Below are 22680 nucleotides of genomic sequence, written 5' to 3' on the forward strand. Positions count from 1 at the left end.
TCGTGGATGTAGTGAAGGAGGACATGCAGAGGGTTTAGGTGATAGGCAAGGATGCTAGGAAAAAGGTGCGATGGGGGCGACAGCTGCCAAAAGAAGAGGAAGAACACCACCATCCACACATACACATGACACAATTAGCTCTACTTTTATTTGAATCTTTACACTTTGAGATTATACTATCACAAAACAATAGGCTACACTCATATTTGTTTGGAAGAAGAAAGCAGTCTCATCTTCTCCACGGTCCTCTGTGCTCCACTTTGCATATTCGGTAGCAGTCGATTGACTCCCATCTTCGCAGTGCAATGACAAATGCCGTCATTTGAAGATATTGAAGTTAGTCGTGAAGCCGTGTGATAAAAGACTGAACTAAGCGCTAAGTGGTGAGCTTTCCAGTAAACAATTTTAAAGCATCATTAGCGCCCTCATTACACAACACATAGCATACTCAAGCCACAGCTCCATCTAGTTTAATAAGTATGATTGAACTCATTACGCATATACAGTACTTGCAAGTGATAACTAAAAATCTACTGAATGTGACATTAACTTGAACAAATATCTTCCCATATAAAATGTGTGTCTGTGTCTGTGTGGCAGCTCTAAGTGACACTTATCATGGCCAAACAACCCTGTGGTTTTCTATTTTGATGCACGTCATCCATCAGAGAGCACACAGTCTTCATTTATAGGGCTGCAAGAAGCCAAGCCAAGGTGAGTTCTCACTGTCTGCGACAGTCCGACCCTCATCGATGATTTGTGGCCCGGTGCACAGGCGGCGCTCTCCCCCCTCCTCGCCTGTCCGCTTTGTTCCGAGGCCTTGGGTTGGCGTGCGGTGGCTTGAGGACCCTACGAGGTGATGACAGCAGGAGCGCCGGGCCACTTGGCCGTGACGGGGATTAATGAGAGACACATGGAAAATGAGATCACAAAACTGCGGCAGCGAAAGCCAGAAAGGAGGATTACCGAACACGAGCTCTCACCGCCTTGTTTCCAGCGAGCAGAGCCAGGGGGACACACCTGTACACGAAAGCCGGCTGACATACGCAACACTGGTGCAGATGGAGACGTGGCAGCTGTGCAGTCTCATTTGTGGCGTCTGGGACTCCCACTACTCCCAGTAAGAAAAGACATCTGCCAAGCTGTCGCTTTATATCCTGTGGGCTTTCGCTCAAAAGACAGTATCCAAGAAATAAATGATATCATCCTGATTTGTAGCCGGATAATCACACGTGTGTTTAAAACTGACTCCCTGAATATATCTGCAAAAGAAAAATCTATATTTTAATTTGGTTGTACAGTAATACTGCATCTCTGTACATGGAGACACAATAAATGATGAATGACTGTGTGCAGAGACAATGGTTATGACCTTTACGTATTACATCATCAGCACATTAATAATGCATTCTCCAGCACTTTGCTTGGTGCCATTACTATGTTTCATATTGTGAATTGAAAAAACAACAACAGTGCATTCGGCTGCTCCTGCTTGCCAGCTTTGTCTGTCAACCAGACCTTAAGGGCCTGTTTAAAAATTAATGTGTAGTGCTTACACTGTAAATAACTGCTGGTAATGCACCGTGGGTTATTTGAAATGTAAAACCTACTGTCATGCTTTGATTATCTATGTATCTGCCCAGAGCACGGAAGCAGTGTTCCGTGCAGCCTGGCTGCTGGCTTACTTATTAAGGCTTGCTGTCACTTGTGAGCATGTTGAACAGCTCCCTTGAGTTGAGAAGCAATGGGGTTACTGCAACAGCATTTTCCAGGACGCTTCATGTATATATATATTGCAATGTAATTCTGAAGAGGTCATTATTTTTCTAAGGCTCTGAGGATTTGCTCCAAGCACCGCTGTATGCCACCATCACTGGAATCTTATTCTTTAATTTCACAGGAAAATATTATGACTACTTGTTACTCTCATCCGTTCTCCTTGTGCTCCTAATCCTGGAAGAGGCTTTTCCAGACGCATTCTCAGCAAAGAGCTTCACGCAGAGGGCAGACAAATAGCTTCTGGACTGTGCCATCAATCAGTGTGTCAGCCCTCATTAGTTTTCTTCTGGATGTACCCTTAAACAAGCCCAACCTTGTGTCTTTGTAATTGTGTGTCTAGTTACTGATAGCAGCCTCCTGCCCAGTGAATAATTAATTTGGGTAAATTGTGCTGCTATAATTTAGACTCCTTCTGCAGTAGCCTCATGGTCACCCTTACTCTCTCTCAGACTGGGAGTCTATTTTCTGCCCTGTATCAATTTTTCATATAGCAGCTATTTGTCCTCAGGGGGATGGATGTCATCTTCACACTGGAGTCTGAGTTTTCACCTGTCCCTGTGGCATTCCTCTGACACTTCCTGGACACTGAGGGAGACGACATGGTTGTACTTATTGTTACTTAAAGACACGTCCTACTTCTGTCTGATAAAGCCCCGTTTCTTTCAAAAACTTGACTGCTTTAAGTTCACAAAAATATTTTATCCATGCTGAGTGTCTTTGAAACACCCACAGCGCATAACAATCATCGCTTTTTAATCTAACTTCAGTTCAGTTGCTACATTTCACCAGCGGCCACAATTGACCCGACACGGAGCCACATGAATGAGTGTCGGTGGCATCTGATTATCAGCTTGCCTGATGAATCTGGGCTCTGCCTCCCGCCCATATGCAGTTAAGAAAAAATGAGTGAGGCTTGCTCCAGATGGTCTTGCCCTTTAGAAGTCTCTCTCGTCCCTGTAATGGAGCGAGTTGGCTCTTACTCCCTACACTGAGCACTGGGATTGGTCCAGGCGGCTGCTGTTAATGAGCCTCGGTGTTCCCTTCTCTGTCATGCTGGGGGTTTCTGGCTTGCCGTATACCTCGCTTCTGTTTTATCTGCCCGTGTTTCTGCGTGGGATCAGAGGGGAAATTGGGAAGCAGGTTGGCAATGTGAAGGCAGCAGCAGCATCAGTCTGTCCATGCGTGCTGTAGAGAAAGCTGACATGCTAACCCAGTTATGTCTATACTCAGCACGATTTTCATTAGACAGATTGAACAAAGACTGAAAACTGCTACCTTTGATTCCTTCTAACCAAGTTCGCCTAATGATGATGGAGTTTCCTTTCTGTCTATCATGTAATATAATTTTCTTCTTCTTGCTCATCTTTTTTTTCTCCTTTATTTTATTTATTTATTTATATTGTTTGTTTTATTGGCATGATGCTATTTCATCCTCCATCAACTGTTGGCAGTAATGTTGGAAGTGTGGCTTGTTTTCTTTCGTTTATCTCACAAATATTTTGAAGAAAGTTCATCCATCTGTTTTATTGCCCTCAACTGTGGATCCTATGCACTTTAAACTAAGGGGCTGTATTTCTGGGGCCCTGGGGCTAGCACGCTGCAGAGTCTAGTTGAGCGGTTTGAAATTTCATCACTCAGATTGTCTAAAAATCTCAGTTTTTATGTTCTTATCTACCCTTATCTTTGTTTTTCAGTGGCAAATGACTCCCTCATGTTGTTTGAATGTAAACAGCAAGTGAAAAACAAAGCTTTTTTTGTCCACTCAGGAACACTAGAATATGAAGAAAGCACATTTGACATATTACAAGCTTTTAGATTTGATTTGGTTTAGAAAACAGTTGTTTGCTAACAGATATGACAAAAAATTAGCATTTGGTCAGCCATATAAACCGCCGAACAAATCGTATATTACACAATGGTGCCATTCTGCCATTTGTTTGATATTTTTGCTGGGCAGGTGGCTTTATCAGATGTTTTCCAGCAATCACATGTAGTAAGGCTGAACCAGGACTAAAATTAAGCACCACAAAAGCAAAACGATGAGCTAAAAGACACTAAATGCTTTGCAGAGCAAAGGAAAACCAAAGAATTGATCATTTGCTCTGGGTTCATCAGTGTAAGTGACCGCTTTCACATTGCACCGTCATGGCATTTGTCCTTATTAAGAAATAATAAAATAAATAAAATTATTGATCAGTGCTGCTTATTGTTCACAGTGCTGCAACAATAAAAATCTAAACAGTAGCACTAACGACTCAGTCATTGTTCATTACGAGCTGTTGCGTTGCTGGATGAATGTTTAAATTTTACACAAGTTTTTCCTCCTTCAGCTACAAGCTGGTCTTTACATATATACAGCAAAGATGCTGAACAGGCTTGTACCACTTTAGGAAAAGAGCTGGACCTCACAGTGCAGCACACAGATGACTTTACATGCCTCCCCTCTCCAGGCTAGTGAGGTACTGGAGACCTAGTGGGAACATTCGTTTGAATGTGTAAGAATTTCCATGTTTTCCATGGTCATAAATTCTTCTGTCATGTGTGCCATGGTAGGGTTTCCTTGTCTTTGCACAAACAGAGCCTCCTAGGAAAGACTGGGCAAGAGAGTATATGCTAATTTCAGTGTGCTGGCCTGTAGTGAGGAACTGAAATCTTTTCAGCCCTTTTGTCAGACAAAGATGCCAAAGTAGATGTTAGAAACTAAATTGCCCAATATGCTGTGGGACCTATTAACATAGTTATTATCATTACAAAGAAAATTTGCATAGAAATAAATTCATCACAGGCTTAAAAGTGCTCTTAACAGTACTTGGGAGTGACTGCTAAGGATACCCTCAAGTGCAAACCAAAAGAGAATACTGCTGACAAGCAGCAGCCCTCTCAGTGAAAATTAAAATCCATCAGTATAACTGTTTTTTGTTTTTTTTTCAGATTTTGAACAACACATCATTCTGTCAACGCCGTTCAAGGTCACATAAAATTGTTTCATTGCTCATTCAGCTGGTTTTTTCCACTCTGCGGTCGATTGTCTAAAGGCCTGATCACAAGTAAACAGGCACCTGTTGTGTCTAGGAAATCATGAGAGGAAATCAGCCCAAGGATCTGCTCCAGTACTTCAGGAGCAACACATATAGTACATCTCCCTCTCCCAGTGTGCTTTTTTTCGATGCCCAGAGATGCCTCACTGATGCTCCAGGGGTGGCAAGTCAGACAAGATACTGTCACACGGAAAGCTTTTCTGGAGGAGGAAAAAAAGACGGTGCATTATCCATCTCCTTTGGATCTGGAACAGAACATACTGCACACTCCCACAAGGATGGGGACTGCATATTGTATCCCACTTGACACTGCCTCCTGTGGCTGAATTCCCACGAAACAAGACGTGAATATAAATGTTCAGTACACTCATTTCCTCTTCTGTGCTTCCTTATGTTTCAGGTCATCTTAAAACGGATTCAGTATTTTTACCCATCACTGTATACACAATCCTTCACTGTCACAAGTCTAACACAAGTGTTCGGGGTCTTTATTAACGGTGTTTTCCAAGACTGTAGCAAGGCATATATCGGATGCCGTTATGGTGGAATGGCCAGACCAAAGCTATTGCTCAATATGGCAGCCCAATGTGAGTGTGCTGAAAGGAACCTGAATGACCCAGATCATGAGAAGCAAAATCCTGTGCTGAGATAAAATAAAGACTGAACCTGTTTAGCCACAGTTCTCAATGATGTGAAAAAGAAACCAGCGACTGACCAGTAAATGTTTTGATTGCTGTTTCACTGTTTCATGGTTCAAGATTGTTCCAAAATGATTGTTGTTCCATTTTCCCTGAGCTGGCTGTCTGTTGGATATACTTCACGAAGATTAGCTGGACTTTCTTTCTTGACATATTAGAAAGGCAGGGTCTGTTTATCTGAGCTTTTTGTTGCCAAACCAGCTTTCTATCCAGCAGAGGCAATCGAATGTCACACACCACACACACAAATGGTTCATTGAACAATCGTCACTGTGAAACATATGTGTTATATGCTGATACACCATCATCTCATTTATGCCATTCGCAAGTAGAGTTTAGACAATTCTGGTTTGAACAGCAGACGGTGAGAAAAGAAAGGCGTGCCAAGCTTGTAGGTTTATTTCTTACCATTGTAGCTATCATTGTTGGCAAAGACACAATCCGCAGACATTGTGTGTTTCTCTGTTTTACTTAAACATGTGATCAGGGCAGAGCATGAACGCTTTACATAATTTCCTTAGGGACAATTAAAGTATTCTGATGCTGATTTAACCTACTGTTAAGAGAAGGGCGTGAGGACTTATGCAAATTATTTATTAATTAAAAAATGCCTGAAAAACCAGTTTTTGCTTGTTATTGTCTGTAAGAGTGATAAGAAAAGTGAAACGCAACAAGCTGCACAAAACCTGCATGAAAACTTTCTGAATGGACTGTACTGCACATGCTTTAAAACGAGTGTCAAGTACAAGTATTTCTAGTCGATAATTGAATTTATAGTGCTTCTGCTATTTCTTTTGCAGAATCAGCCCTCATAACTACAACCCGTAATGAAAGCTTTTTTCTAAACAGTTTGAATAATCACGAGTTATTTTTCCATTTGGCCACACTAAAGGTGAATTATTTATGCTTCTGCTGCTTCTATTAACCTTCAAAATTCTTTACTCCCACAATGCTTACAATTTTCTCTTGTTGAGATATTTCACTGTATTCTCACAGGTCTACCTGAACAGATTAAATATTTTGTTGAATTTGTGAATGATTTGAACATTTACTGTCACTGAGCTGACCGCTTCTTTTCAGTCACCCAGTCTCATCTGTGGTCAGATGAATGTGGGTCAAAAACTCATGTTTCCTCCCATCACACATTAAGACCTCTCTCCCAGAAGAGACAATTAGAGTGAGAAACCCGTGTTGGCTCAGTAAGCAAATAAAATTTCAGAGATGTAATAAGACAGAAGTGTGACTTGAGGCAATAGCAGAAGCCACTTCTGACACCTTACCAAGCGGTTTCCTGATTAAAGCTGCAGCAGACATAATAATATGACAAATGGCTGCAGGTTTTCATACGATCGGAGCCATTATGTTCTTCTGCGCAGCTGTTTATAGAAAAGGCACTCGTGTAATAGTGTTTAAATGCAGCTTCTTCTATTTTTTTAATTTTGAAGCTGGGCACAGCTTGAAGTTTGAATGCAGCATTCGAAGGCTCTTTCTCTGCGGGTTTCATCTGCCAGGAAAAGAAAGGCTCTCCTCTGGTCCCCTGTGAAGCAATTTGTTGAGGCAGCACACATACATTACACATCCAGGGTTTGGTGTCACTTATTATAGACAGGTCAATTCCTGATTGAAAGGTCGGGATATAAAAAGCAGCTCTGATTTGTCTCTTCCCTCTGAAATCCTACTCACACACTGAGGAGGAGGAAGTGCTATGAATCATTATTAACAGCTGCAGCACGAAGAACTCTCAGGGTGCGCCTCAACGGTGACTTCACAACAGCAATGCTGTAGTAGTAGGTCATCCACAAATTAAAACCGGGAATAGTCCTATAGGCAAATGCCACTTTGAGATTTAGGGGATTGGTGACTTATGGTCCAACACAGTCAGCTGACTGTGTTTTTTCCAGTGATAGATGAATCACAGTGCTGCAAAAATTAATTCCTTGCTACATCTTTTTCAGTTCCTTTGCCCCGTCTTATTTTTTTACATGCAAAAAATTGAAAACACAACATACATAACTGTCCATCTGGCTTACAGTTTGGAGTCAGTTGCTGAGATGCATCTCTTCTTCTGGCCATTTCAAATACAGGGAAATGCCTGACTTTGGCGCCTCATTTTTGGTATTTTAATGAATGACAGCAGTGCCAACAGCAAGCAACAAAGAATACTCTAACTTGGCTAAAAAGTAACCTTATAATGAACTGATGTTTTGCCAGTGATACGCTCGATGAATTACACTGAGTGATCCTCCTTCTGAGCTTGACTTTTTACATGGGGTTTTTTCCACCTGTAGTGACAAATAATTTGCATTATTTTTCATTTTCACTTCTGGTTTCAGTTGGAAAATTCAAGTTTTTAAAACTATGTGGCTTTAATTTATATTTATATTTAATTTAATTGATATCTTTCCAGTTCAAGGATGTTCAAGGTTAGTGTTAGAATTTGAATAAAAATAGTTCTTGAAGCTGTGCATTGTATGGGGATATGTCTGTGAAGGTTCTCAGTCATCCAGGTCATCGTAGTCCAAAGAGTTTGGAAAGAAAAGCATCTCGACACCAACTAGCGAAGATCAGAAAGACAAACGCAACAACATTGTCATCCCCTATGTAGCAGGTTTATCAGAGAAACTCAGGAGAGTCTTCTCCAAACACGACATCCCCGTGTACTTCAGACCCAGCCACACACTCAGACAAAAACTGGTTCATCCTAAAGACAAAACTCCAAAACCCAAACTTAACATCGTAGTGTATGCTGTACAGTGTAGCGAGGAATGCCCAGACCTCTACATTGGAGAGACCAAACAGCCACTTCACAAGTGCATGGCACAACATAGAAGAGCCACCTCCACAGGACAAGACTCGGCTGTGTTCACATTTCGGACAGAGAAGACAGATGGTTTGAAAGAGGAGTGAAAGAAGCCATTTATGCCCACTGTGAACGACCATCTTTAAACAGAGGCGGTGGCTTACGACACCAACTCTGCCATCTATAATCCAGTTTTAAGAACCCTTCCCAGACGCCTTAACGCCCACTCACAACCTTTTGACCTCAGGAAATCACATGATAGGGTGGGGCAAGGTCTCACAATGGGTTCACCTGAAACCTTGGCTGATTGTGACTTTACACCCTTTACACACCTTGGCTCGTGTGATTAGGTAGAGGATCATTAGGGCGTCCATGTTTCTCTTGGAGGACACTCCCATAGGGCTTAAATCTGGGACTCCATTTTAAAATAAAATCGTAAGTAAAAATTATAAATAGCAGACACTTTTTGCAAATTGCAAATAAACACAAGAAGTACAAAAGATGTTCAGCAAATAACCATAAACATGACACAAAGCATTAGACCTTTATAATTAAAAACCCATAAATTATAGTTGCAAATCTACCCTGAAGTGTCCTCACTGAGGGTGGCAGGTGAATCTACACTGCACAGATTCTGCTTTCAGCACACAGTAATCAAATAAATTGCATGTTACACACTAGCGTGCTTCTTTGTAATAAAACAGTGTGGAGGAAAAAACGTGGTTCTAACATTAAAGTGGGTGAATACACAGGTCTGTGCCCTTCATGTTTTCAATTTAACCCTTGTTTAATGAATGTGATTATGTAAATGACAATAGGACATCAAAAGACAGCTGTCTCGTTTTTTCTTCATAGTCAGTCATGAGATGCAGTTGGAATTCAGGACTAAACTGTCCTCTATCATAACAGCAGCCAACTCACAAGCTAGGTCTTTGTTTGGAATATAACAAGTCTTCGACTGTGCTCAAAGAAAAGCTGACTTTGACTTTTTTCTGGCTTACACACATACGGCTCGGACTGCATGTACACTTCCATGCAAATATTCTTGAAATATGTTGGTTTGCATCAAAATTGCTTCAGATGTGAGAGCAGGCAGCACTTGAGTCTCAGGAGCTTTCCCTGTTTTGCTCAGTGATAAAACATATTTGGTGTGACTGTAAGGAGGAGCGAATTCTTCAGAGTCTGTTTGCTCCATTCGACTGATGGATGGTAACAGCTACGTTTGAGATGATGCAGCAGCATATAAAGACAATGAGACAATGAGCCATCCTCCAAAAGAGCTGCAGGTGCAGTTTGTTATGTGTGGGAACTTAATCAGTCTAACTAGACAACAACCCTGTCGGCTAAAATTGCATGTATAGTGATAAATGCTTTTTCCCTATAGAATTTGAAGCCAGCATAACAGTTACTTTGCTCCCCGCTTCAGAACACGAAACAGGGATTTGGTACTGTGTTTGTTTAGTTTAGTTAGGTTCACAGGCTTCAAGTGTTTACTCCTTTTACATAACAGTGAAAACAACTTACATTTCTTTTATCTACTGTTTAAAATATATCTGCTCAGTGAAGCACTTGACTGGTTTTTTCCTTTAAGATGGAGAGCATACTATAATACAGACAAAACATTACATTTTGCTAATGGTTGTAACATTAGCACCTTATCAAAGGCAGGGCAGATGTTCAGAATGAGTCCACCTTCTAGACAATAAAATCATCAAAATATCTCAACTTACAAATGTCTTGTCCTGCATCTTAGCTTTTTGAACTAGCCACCACACAAACTTTCACTGGGGATGGGGCAGTGGAGGTTGCACTTATAATTAGCTTCCCAGCATCTCAGTTTAAACAACATGTTAATACGACTGCAAATAACGCCTGGCCCTCGCTTTCAGTATGGTTAGAATCTGTCTATAAAAATGGATACGAAAAAGAAAAGCTCAATAGGGTATGAGCCACATCCAAAGTAAAACTATTTGTGGATCACACATTGTACATCAAAGGCAAACAAACATTAATAAATATTATTTTAAATATATCAGTGTGTTAACCATAGGCTAATTTTCATCTGTAGTCCATGTCTAGCCTCTGAAGGTAACCTAAAAACAAAAATGAATCACAATCTCAATATTATAAAGATAACTTACAAAACTGATTATAAGTCATGTCTCGTGTCTTCTTGTAATTTCATTTTTATTTGCTCTAGCAGCAATAAACTGACTAAATGGTGGAGGAGGCATATTATGAAAAATTTTATGAGTAAGAAAGATAAGACCTTTTATCAAAGGATTTTCAAAATTCTGCTGTCATAAAGACACAGTAATGGTTTTGAAGTATACATACATACATACATACATATATATATAAATATACATATATATATATATATATATATATATATATATATATATATATATATATATATATATATATATATATATATATATATATATATATATATATATATATATATATATATATATATATATATATATATATATATATATATATATATATATATATATGTATTAGACTTAGATGAGGATTTTAAGTTGAAGTGTTCAAGTAATTGTACTCACTGAAAACCTGCAATGAAATGTATATGTTGGGTCCTACAGCTGAACTGTCTGCTTTGGTGCAAAAAGTACAAGGTGGTTTAGATACATTTTACTGAAAATAAGAATGATACAACTATGTGGTAACATTGATTTATAATTTTGAATTACACCATTACCATACATGTATACAGCAGTATTTTCAGCATATATTTGAATATTAGATCCAAAATATACATATTTCAAATGATTAATATACAAAGAAAAGTATTTGAATTGGATTTCAATTAAATCTACAAAAAATACCAAACAAAACTGTTTGGTATAGATAAACTCTGCAATAAAAGGTGATTCCTAAAGGTATTGGCTTGAAACTTTGGATATTGCAGCATAGTATGTAGTGTGTCCCAAAGAAGAAGGTGCATGCCTAAAAAAACTACCTGCACCAGAACAGATCTGAAAGTTGTCCTTAAGAAATAAGGGGGGTGGGGGGGGAGGAATCCAACAAAGGCTGATACTCAACATGAAAAATGCTAATCAGAAAAAAAGCCTCATCAGAAATGGTGTCAATGGAAGGGTGGCTGTCAGAAAGCTATGAGGTATGCTGAGGTATGCCAAATTGCAAACAAACTGGTGTGAAAATTAGTAGCATGTATGGAGGAAGTCAGGAGAGTACAGCTATCTGTAAAACATGGTGGAGGCTTGTGTAAAGAACTGAAGGGAAGATCAAGACTTTTGTACGTTACTCAGATGTATTGATGTTTATGGTCTCTGGTTGTTCTGTGGCTGGTAGTCACCTTCTGTATGTCAGCTCCTTTATGGTGATTAGCTGCCAGCTCCCAATTAATCTTTGTCTCCAACTGGCTCCCATTCAAAAAAAGGTCAACTTCTCCAATGGAATAATTTTACTGTAGTTTATACATTTACTTGCCAAGGTAAATGTATCCCATTACGATTTCATACGTGTAAATGGCTCCTTCTACTTTTGAAAGTAATTTTATTATGAAATACATTTTTGGCCTCAAAGAGAAGTATGTTATTTTAGTAAGATTTCTGGTGTCACTCTCCATATCCACCTTCTTAAAAACAGAAATAGAGGGTGATAGTCATAAATAAAACTTCAAATCAGCAAATAACAATCAAAACTACTGAAAACTACAAAACAAACAAACAAACAAAAAAAACAAACAAAAAAAACAAACAAAAAAAAAAACATGATTTTTTACTTGTTGCATAAATGGAATGTCAAAAATAGGTGAAACATGCATAATGTTTTTTTTTTGTTTTGTTTTGTTTTTTAATTTTTTTTTTTTAGCTTACCTCAAATTAAAATAAAAGAGAAAAAAACCTCACAGATTATTATATTTTGTTTATTTAATCCATAAAAACCCAAAGTGTAAAACTGACAAGTTATGGTTTTGGGGAGATTATATGCTCACTGAAATCTATGCTGGTTGCCTAGCAACCTCACTGCGACTACAAGGTTCCACTTAAGGCCAAAAAGTAGTACCCTTAAATTTGTGACTTTGTTGGTATTAGGCAGATGATGGTGTTTGATGACAGAGATAAACTGTAACTCATATTGGCTTTTATCTTTATGTATCTTTTTTGCTTTATTAAAATCTAAAAGCAGAAGTTTTTGCGCACGAATACCTTCCAAATCCAAATTCTCTTGCAAGGCACGGTTTGCCTTTTCACCTGATGAATCTAAAACAAAGAAAATTCTAACCAAGGAAAATCTGTAGTACTGGGAGCTCTTCTTTTCTACCAAGGAATCAAAATCTGTTTAATCAGAAAACAGCAGCTGATGAGCACTGACAATCTCGGGGTTAAAAACTCACCATGACGTGTCACCATGTTGATGGAAGCCCTCTAATATTACCAAGTTCTGGTACACTTGCCCAGGTTGTTCAATATCAGGAAGTTCATAATGTAACGCTTGTGTCCCATCGGATTAAGCAGTAATTACATGAAATGAATACTTTAATTATGTAGACGCTTCTGATAAGTGCATATTTGCCCTTGGTGTAGTTTGTATTCCTGGATCCTGAGCACATTCTCCACAGATCATGAAACTGAAATCTACCCTAACCACTTCCTTTCTATTTTGGGGGGAGAGGGGTGGAATTTCACAAGGGAGTTGATTATACTGATAATGATGTGCATACTGCAGGCGGACTTTCCTGTGGGAATTTTCCTTACATGAACGGCCCCTGGAGTTATTGTCTGTAATGATAATGACTTCTTTCTCTTTCTGCTTCTTTACTGGCCCAGGTGCTCAGAATGAGGCCACAAAGCGAGTGTCCCAGTAGACTCCTCTGTACCGGACAAGACAAAGCTCTTGCAAAAATGTGTCATATCTCATGGTTTTATCACTATTTTATTCTTTAGCCTAACAGGTTGTTACTAACTTGACCTTTCTATTTTTTCTTTTAAGCATAGAATTCAAAAACACTCATTAAGAGAATAGCCTCATTTTGGTTTAACCAGCATCCAGAAACATTATTTAGACTATACAGTTTTCTTGTAATGCCTTAGATCAGCCATTGTCGCTGTTTACTATTCAAAACTCATAACCCAAGGTTTTAAGGGCATCTTTTTCTTTTTTAGCTTTATACGTTTTTTAATTATTGTGAGCACTTTTAATTTTCTTCCTTTTATCTTTGTTTCTAAGTCAAGTTGCTTTTTGTCACAAAACGTTTTCTTGACCAGAACTCAATTAAAGATAGGTGAACCTCAAAGTCACTACTATCCTTAAATAGAGGCAAAGTACAAATAATTTAATTGAATTTGTGCAGAGGGCAGAAAACTCTCAAGCTGGTGAGACCAGTGGATGAAGTGTGGATGACCTTATTTTAATTTGTATTAAAAGGACACAGAAGGAAACAAACGATGGATTTTAGGCAGAATCTTCTTTTGTTGTTGTAGTAATTAATTTATTCTCGTGTTTTGTTTTGATGTTAAAGATAACCAGTATTTTTAGACTGTAATGCTAGGACAAAATATTTCAGTTTCACATATTGCAAATATTCCTACCTTTTCTTTTATGGAAAGTGAAGCCAAAAAATGATTGAGGTCAGATGTGTCTAGATCTTGATTGGTGTCCATTAAGACACTCGCCTGTATGTTTAACCTGTTTATATTCAATTTGTTTTTTTAAAAAGCTATGAAGTACATTAAACTTTCTGCAGACCTCTGCAATAAAAATGTAAAGATGTAGATCAGTGCAAGGGTGTAAAACAATTTCTAAAGCTTTGAGTGTTCCCAGGAGAACAGAGAAAGGCCTCAATAAAATGAAAGAAGTTAAAAACCTATCTAGACTCTATCTAGAGTTGATTGGCAAAACTGAGCAACCAAACAAGCAAGGCCTTGAACTGAGGTGATCAAGAAATTGCTCTAATGGAGCCTCATAAGTTCTCTGAAGAGATGACAAAACCTGTAACAGAGTGGCTACAGCGAAGCAATGCTGAGTGTGAACTTTGTCAAATGACTAATAAAGGACCCGATGTAGATGACTCAACCAGTAAAGCAATGCAATATAGTAGACAAAATTATGTTTTCTTTTTTTTTAGTATATTATCATACAAAGGAGGTCTTCATTCTTTCAAAGAGAGCACGCTGTCTTACAAGGTTATTATCGTTAACGAAAACTAACGAAATAACGAAAACTAGAAGTGAAAAAACATTTTCGTTAACAGAAATAAAAATAAAAACAAGACTTTGCAAAAAAGGAAAACTAACTAAAACTGTAATGAGTGTTCACAAAACTAACTAAAATTAACTGAATTTATAGCGAAAATGTGTTTAGTTTTCATTGATGTGTGTGTGTCATACAATAGTCTAGGGTGAAAATGAAGTGTAGTTTCCAGGTTTTTGTTCTTGCTGTGTCTCATTATGCCAGCAGGTGGCAGTACGTTAGTCGAGTCGTCTGTGTTGCTGCTCCGTGCCACGCAGAATCACATCAGCAAAAGTCGGGAGAAATCGCTAGAGTCCAATTTCGGATTACTTTGAATATGATTGTCTTTTAGATAAAGCAAGTGTCTTGAGTGGAAAGAGACAAATTATGCGGGACATTTCAAAAGGGAAAAAAATCCCACAAACCTTAAAGTGCACTTGAAAAGCTCGCACAAGAAGGTTAACCTAGCTTACCTTGAGAAGGTACGGGAGCACGCCCAACCCTCATCCCCAGAAACAGAAGCTAACCCCAGGCAAGGCAGCGTGATGCATCCCAAGACAACTCTACAAAAAACATTCATCCAGTGCTTCCAACAGCGACCCGATGGCTGCTGGTTGGTCGATTCGCAGGAACATCACAAGTGAGAGGAAGCGTTGGTGAATATGTTTATTGACACTGGGATATCTACACAACTGTGTGAATCAGTTGCCTTCAAAATGTTTAGCAATTCACTTGAACCAAAATTACAAACACCCGGTGCTGCAAGAGTTAATAGTCTCACTGGGGCCAAGATATATCTTTTATAGTTGCCTGGTATCAATGGTTGTTCATCTGCCCTAATTTTTTTTTCTTTCTTTAAAGAACCCATAGGTTCCCCATAGGTGGGAATGTGAGTTGTCTGTCTCTGTGTGTCAGCCCTGTGACAGACTGGCGACCTGTCCAGGGTGCAGGGTATGGTAGCTGGAATAGCAACATACCCAAGGATAAGCAGAAGAGCATGACTGATATGATGAAACTGGGATTTTGTTACACTTAGTTATTGCAAACAAGACTAAAACTATAACTGAAACTAATCAAAACTAAACTAAACAGATTTTCAAAAAAATTAAAACTGAACTAAACTAGCAAACAAATGGTAAAAACTAATTAAAACTGATATAAAATTTAAAATCTGAAATCTAAACTAAATAAAAATAAAAACTAATGAAAATTGCAAAACTATTAAAACCCTGCTGTCTTACCATGCTATGGACCAGTTTTTACATTATGATATTATAGTAGCTTAGAACATCCAAACTGCAGAATTGATTATGCTTTTTATGTTAAAGTGACAGCTACCACAGGTTCTTCTGTATGCTTGGAAAGGGATAGATTAGATAGGGGTGGTTCATTTGATTGGAATCTACACTCTTCCTTTAAGATGCTACTACATCCTCCACAACTGGAAATTAAAGAATTCGAGGGCACAGAAAATTATTCTCTGATCTGAAGAGTCAAAAACCAAACCAAGCACTACGTCAGTCAAAGAACCAGACATACCTGTTTATACCTGCACCACGACAGTCAAGGCAAAGCTGTTAATGTCCCTGTTGTCCTCCAGGTGCTGGTTCTCTTTTCTCTCTGTCTTTCTTCTCCTTTTCTGTCTACCTCTCCTTTTATTGTATGGGTGTGTATGAGCATAAAAACTCTGCTTAAGTCTCCTCAGAAGTGGGCATGGCCATTTAAACTCCAGCTGATGCATCTGTCTTTCATTACGCTTATCTGCAGCATTTAAACCCACCTCTGCTTGTCATTTAACACCAGATTGCTGCACTACACTGTTGTGAGTGTTGCTCAGACCACCTTACTTATGTTTGATTACTTAACTGCTAAAATCTCAACTTTACTCACTTCTTGCCTCAAGTACATTCTTGGAGTGTCAGCTAGTTTTGCCTAGAGGAAGCCAGCCCTAAACCCATCAGCAGGACCAGTGAGCAGAGTGATCAGCTGGAGAGCAGAGGCTCCAACTGATCATCTGAGAGTCAAGTTAAAAAGAGATTTGGATTTTGTGAGGAGCTTTGAAGTAAATAACCTGGGACAGGAAGTGAGTCTGTTTGTAAGTCTGGCTGAGCTTTGGCTGGTTTGAGCTACAAGAACCTGAAAATTAAAAATCTGTCTGTGGATCTTTGCAGATTAATCCTGTGGAAGAGTGACTCTGACCCCTGAATGAAATATTTTTGAGCTTGTTTCTGAATGATTCTGTTTCTAAATAAATAAATAAATAACAATTTCAGAGCATGTGCCTTGGATCTTTTGCTAACAAACAAACAGAGAAGCATGGTATCAATAGCATCACGCTCTAGGCTTTCTTGTCAGCAGCAGGCACAGGGAGAATGATTAGAGTTAAAAAGAGAATGGATGCAGACAGAAATCCGTGGAAAAAACACAAACTGCTCCAGCCTTACAATCCACAACAGTAAACCAAACTGGCTACAAGACAAGACACTGAATATTCCTGTGCAACCCAGACAAAACTCTGACTTTGCTGCAAACTAACAGAGCTGTGGACAGACCTGACTACAGCAGTTCACACATGCTTTATTCTCAAACCGATAGGCTTGATAGGATCTACCAAGACGATATGGATTACTTGCTCAAATTTCTGAGTGCAAACCCTCCAGAGTGGTGGTGACAAACTTATTTTACATCATGAGACACATAAAGACCAATTTGATTTCAACTGTGCATAACTAGCAAAAATGTTGTCTTTTATTTCAGTGTAAAGACGTTTAACTGCATTTAACTTATGAGATATCTTTAAAAAAAATTGGTGCAGCTTCACTTGTAAGTTGCAGTTTTCTACATTATAAAGCAATGTTGCAGTAGTAAATTAAAGGGGAACAATGTTAGCAGAGCTCCCTGGACCAATACTTTAAGAAATAAATACATAACACTGCAGTCTAGCAGCTCATTAACCAGATGTTGTCTGTAATTTAAAAAAATCTGATTTTATTTGTTAATTGGCAGAAAGTACCCCTTTTTTAAAAAACTCCAGATTAAATATAAAAGACTAAAAATTGTCATGTAAATGAAAAAAACAACAACAAAATAAAACAAAACAGAACTAAAAACAAGTAAAAACAAACTGCAACTTTCCTGTTAATGAACTGAACACTAAAAAACAAACAAACAAAACAAAAAACAAACAAAACAAAACCCTAGTCTATTAATTATTTATGATAAGCCATGGATGTTGGATTTGCCAATAAGAGGAAGCTAAAAACGACAAAACAGTCACAGTTCCCAAAACCATCCAGTGGGTCAGCGTGGCACCTCTGCATCCCAAGCAGGTGTGACGCCCCTGCATTTACTTTGGCAAAGTAATGAATGTAAACATGTCCCATTGTGGGACGATGGTGTGCCATTTTTTTTATAATGAAGACCCTCTCACCCACTTACTGTGTGATCTGCTCTGCTCTGGATCATTGAAGGGGGGAGGCCACATTGCCCTGCTGACACTGCCTAAAGGAAAAGCAGTACTGGACTTAGGTTCACCTGCTGACCAGAAACATGCCCTCAAATAAATAAATAAATAAATAAATAATAAAAAAAATGCCAGCGTTGCTTGGTAACTGCTGGATGTTTAAATAGGTTCACAACGTGAGGATATGTATCGTTTGTTTCGGCAGCCTAAATATGCATATTATTATTATTATGGTTGGTTTTAACCATCTACATCTACTAAGAAAATAGAATGAATAATAATGATAATGACTGATAATCACCCGCCTGATCCACGTGTTGACAGAGCCAGGCAGGCGATAATATCACATAGTCAACTTGCACATTTCCTCTGATTTACTTTCCCATTATTGTTAAAGGCACACACTGCACAACAGAAGCACGCTGTCATTTTGTTAGACCTGCTCCTAAAATGAGCCTTAAATGAGAAGCTTGTGATCAGGAGGAAACAGTTGGACATAATTTGATACAACGGGGGAGTGGTCTGAATCTCACTGTCCGTTATTGGCGTGGTAAAAAAGACAGACACACTTTGGAGTTCACTGCTGGGACGTCTGGCAGTTCTTTCATCCACAGTACAGGCTGTGTGGCTCGGCGCTCTGCCCGATACCCTCTCCGTCCTCTCTCCTCTGCTCACGCTCGTGTCTCCGCTCCTGAACAGGTAAGGGATCTGTCAAAGTTATTATGCCACTCAGCAGTGTGCGATCTTTGTGCTGTTCCCTGTGCATTCCACCTGCACGTTGACAAAATCCTCTGCCTTTCCTTTACCGTGCGTTTGCGCAGTTACCGTGTAACGGTAGGTGAGGAGAAGGTGTGCTTTGCTATATCCTCTTAAAATATTTTTTGTAAGGAAAGTTAACAGTTAACAGTGCGTTCCGTGGATCTCTGCGCATTCCAGTGCGGGTGCAGCTCACTGTTAAAATGAGAGCGGTTTCAGCAGAACGCCGTGTGAGGAAGACAGGTTCCCCGCTCCTCGTGGGCATCAAGATGCTCAAGAGCAGTGGATGCATGCATGCAGGATTGGTGGCAGAGACAGAAGCAAAGCGTGCTTGCAAATTCCAACTATTTAGATCACCAGGTTCGAGCGCAAAATGCACCTGCCAGCGAGGTGTCAGATTGGAAACCGGGGCTTTCTCCGAGAAATACCGTTTTCCTCACTGAAAACGACTGAATATAGCCCAACTGTAGTAGTGGAAGCAATGCTTGAAAATTAGTTTTTTGCAAACAACTTGTTAATGAATGCTCCTAAAGTCTAGCCTTACCGTGAAATAATGGTGCGCACCTACAGTCAGTATGTGCTCGTCCTGCAGTGCCCTCAGTTTGGAAGAGCTGTAACTACTATTTACCTCACCTCTGTCTTTAGGCGTGTAAAGCCATTAATGCTGGCAGTTGTGCTGTCATACAAGGATGCAGACCCCCCCCACACACACACACACACACACTTATTCACCCCTCTCCTCCCCAGGAAGGGCGCTAAGGCATAATAAAAATGCCATTAGCCATTTTCATTCAAATGCAGCCCTCCCAAATTGTATTCAGTGATCACACTCCTCTGTCACTTAGTCCAGTGAAAATGATGATTAATAAGCCACTTTGCAGCTTAATTTCTAAGCACTGACTTAATAAACCTGCTACGTTCCTGTAGCCCTACCGATTACTCTCAGGAGGGTCATCAGGAGAGTACATATGGCCCCTTCATGTCCTCATCACCACATAATGACAGAGGCAGGCATAGTTTGGCCACCAGGCTACCCTCATCCAAAACACTGACTGCAATACATAAAAAAACAAAATTGTTTTGCCCTGAATACAGAGGTAGTCTGCATGAAATACAACTGGACATAAAAGTCTTGATGCACGCTCCATCATCCAGGTAAGAAAATCCCAAAAAGTTGATTCTGTTCATTATCTGTCTCGACTGAAGAAGTCACTTGGATGAGTGACGAAACGTTTCTCCCCCTGAAAGGCTACGTCCAGCTAAACAGAATCAACATTTTGGGAACTGGACATAAAGTTCAGTTTTCCATTTTAGGGTCTAGGTAGCTCGAGGTATGTTTTTCTGTTGTTGTGGGAAATCCAAACAAGACAATGAATCTTTTAACCTCCCATTAATTTACTCAACAGGCATGGACACAGTAATAAATAATGTGAAAATATTAGATTTAGAAAGTTTTAATAATGCGATTTTACATAAAGACTGATTAGAGATTGTTGCACAGTGCATTTAAGTGGAGGAGAAAGGAAAGGCATCTTGTACACACTGTGGCGCATCCTCACATTTCAAAGTATAAACCTTGTTTTTTGGGGGTTATCACCTCGTGTTGTCTGGGCTCTCTGGGTTTTTGCTCAACAGCAGCAGTATGAAGAGGTAGGCAGTGCTGGCTGAAGGCTAATCTTCACAGGGGTGATAGAGATAACAGTGATGTATGGAGCGGATGGGGTGGTTTAACACCCAGAGCTGACTGTTGTCTAGCAGGGTCAGGTCTGTGATACTGGAATACTGCTTCAGCTCCTCTCGTGCCTGGGATTTGGCAGTCTTAATAGTTGCAGGTGGATGCAAGCAGAGGCGGCTTCGGTATTCACAGCCTGCAGATGCCTTGATGAATGCTGTGTTGCTGCTCAGGCATCTGTCAGTCGCTTCTGCTCTCCAAGTCAACTGCTTCCTTGGCCACAAGCCAGACAGGCATCCAGTGCATACTGTGACATGGTTATGTTGCGTTTTACTGTTGAATTTCACACTTAAAGGTGATGGCTTATTCCTAGAGGAGAAACTACACCCTCAAACAACCACAACTCAACTGTTTTTTGAGTGTGAAGTAACAACGTGACCACCTTGTAAATATAAAATTTATGATCTTGCATGTATATTAAATGCTTCTGCACAGCGCAGGCATTTAAATTCACTCAGGCAAGGGCAGTGGTTATTGAATATCATGATTTCAAAGGTGCCCTCATCAATATTTTTATATCTACCATTTGTAAAATAGCAAAGCAGAATATGAAAATTTTTTTCTTGTAGAAAAATAATCAGCCAACATTTCATTCCCTACAGCTCTACAGAATGTTGCTAGCATACATTTTAACAGGTCAAATTAACAGTTAGTGAACGGATTCTCTATCTCACTGCTGTTGTTGAGCCATTGTCCTTAAATATGTCTGATAAAACTGTTTCATGAATGAAATGAAAGCGCTTTTTAGCATGTAGGTAGTTGCAGTAGCTGGTGGAGACCAAAACAGAGCTAGAGGAGAGCAATAATAATTGTGAAAGATGCTAATGCTAGCTTGAGCGTCTCTATAATGCTAACTGCTCTCTTAGCTCGCAGGTTAGTGTCATCAATATCCAGGAAGTGAAGAAATGTACATGTTGCGTTTAAGTTGGCTTCCTATCATGAAAGAGTATGTTTTTGATACAATGTATGTGTCAGTGTGGCAAATGTATGTTAAATACAATTTAAAACAGTCAATCTAATGTTTACCGCAATGTTCTACTACAAAACTCCTTACAAGTTTGAAACCACTCACAATTAATAATGATATAACAAATCATTAATAATAACACTATATTTTTAATACTATAATATTAAAATTATATATGTGTCCCTCGTGAATATTATGATGTGGTCATAATAATATATTATGACCCCAACAGTCAATGAACAATAATGTTGAAATCTCTAAAGCACACCGTTTTTTTAATATGTGGAACTAAATTATAGGTTATCTATATGTCTCCTGACACTCATCAGTAATGTAGAAACTATATGCAGCATTATTTATTGATAGTTAAAATTGGAATGTTACCTTAAATATAAATCGGTAGACTCTGCTAATGTATTGATTGTACTCTTTTATGAACAGGTTATGTGCTAATATGTTGAAAAATCTATATCTTTATGCATATCATGTCTCCCTGAGTTGGGTGTTTGTAGCAACGCTGGTTTGATTTGCGTTACTATAGAAGGGAGGAGTGCACAGACAAATATGGATCATACCTGTGGGGCATATAAGCCACGAGCTCTGGATTAGAAGTCATTTTTCTTCATTAAAAGTAACCTTTTGGTCAAGATAACACTGCTAATAAAAAGAAAATAAATGCCTGACACAGTGTTGCCTTTTAATTTGATTGTTGTCAGTTGATTATTGTGATTATTGATTGGCTGGTGTCTATCAGGAGCGGATTGTGCTCGTCATGCACCTAATGAATCATTTTAAAGGAATCAACCAGTTTAAAAGCTTAGAATTAAAACGTCAGAAGCAAGCAGTGAATGGGAAAGCCATTTAATAATGCAGAAGGGAAATGAACTGGTTGGTCAGAAGATCAGATAGTTTAAAATTCAGAGTGCTCTTTCTTTCTTTTTTTTTTACATGGCTAATTTTAGTTCTTGCAGACAGTAACATGTTCTAAATTTAAAATATGTAATATTCAAGTCCAACTTTTGAGATGCTTTGAGGAAGCATTTTACCCGTTCATCTAATTTCTTAACTGCTTAACCAGTTCAGGGACTGAAATAGGCTTAGTGTTTGTGGTCATCAACCACAGCAGTCAGAAGGGATTGAGAGAAGAGGAGGAGGACACGTGGCGGGGGCTGTAGGAGACCAGGTAAGCAGGACAGAGTGATGACCTTCACTCTCTGATAGA

General features: G+C 39.1%; 1 protein-coding gene across 1 annotated transcript in view; it reads left to right on the forward strand.

Moving 5' to 3' along the window:
- Nucleotides 1-18611: 18611 nt before the first annotated feature.
- LOC134627251 (contactin-4) overlaps nucleotides 18612-22680 on the forward strand; it is a 130201-nt gene continuing 126132 nt past the window's right edge. Inside the window, exon 1 of the mRNA XM_063473207.1 lies at nucleotides 18612-18702. The gene's annotated coding sequence lies outside the window, so the exon portion shown is untranslated. The remainder of the gene's footprint in view (nucleotides 18703-22680) is intronic.

Source organism: Pelmatolapia mariae, linkage group LG5 (genome assembly GCF_036321145.2).
Source record: "Pelmatolapia mariae isolate MD_Pm_ZW linkage group LG5, Pm_UMD_F_2, whole genome shotgun sequence".
Classification (NCBI taxonomy): Eukaryota; Metazoa; Chordata; class Actinopteri; order Cichliformes; family Cichlidae; genus Pelmatolapia; species Pelmatolapia mariae.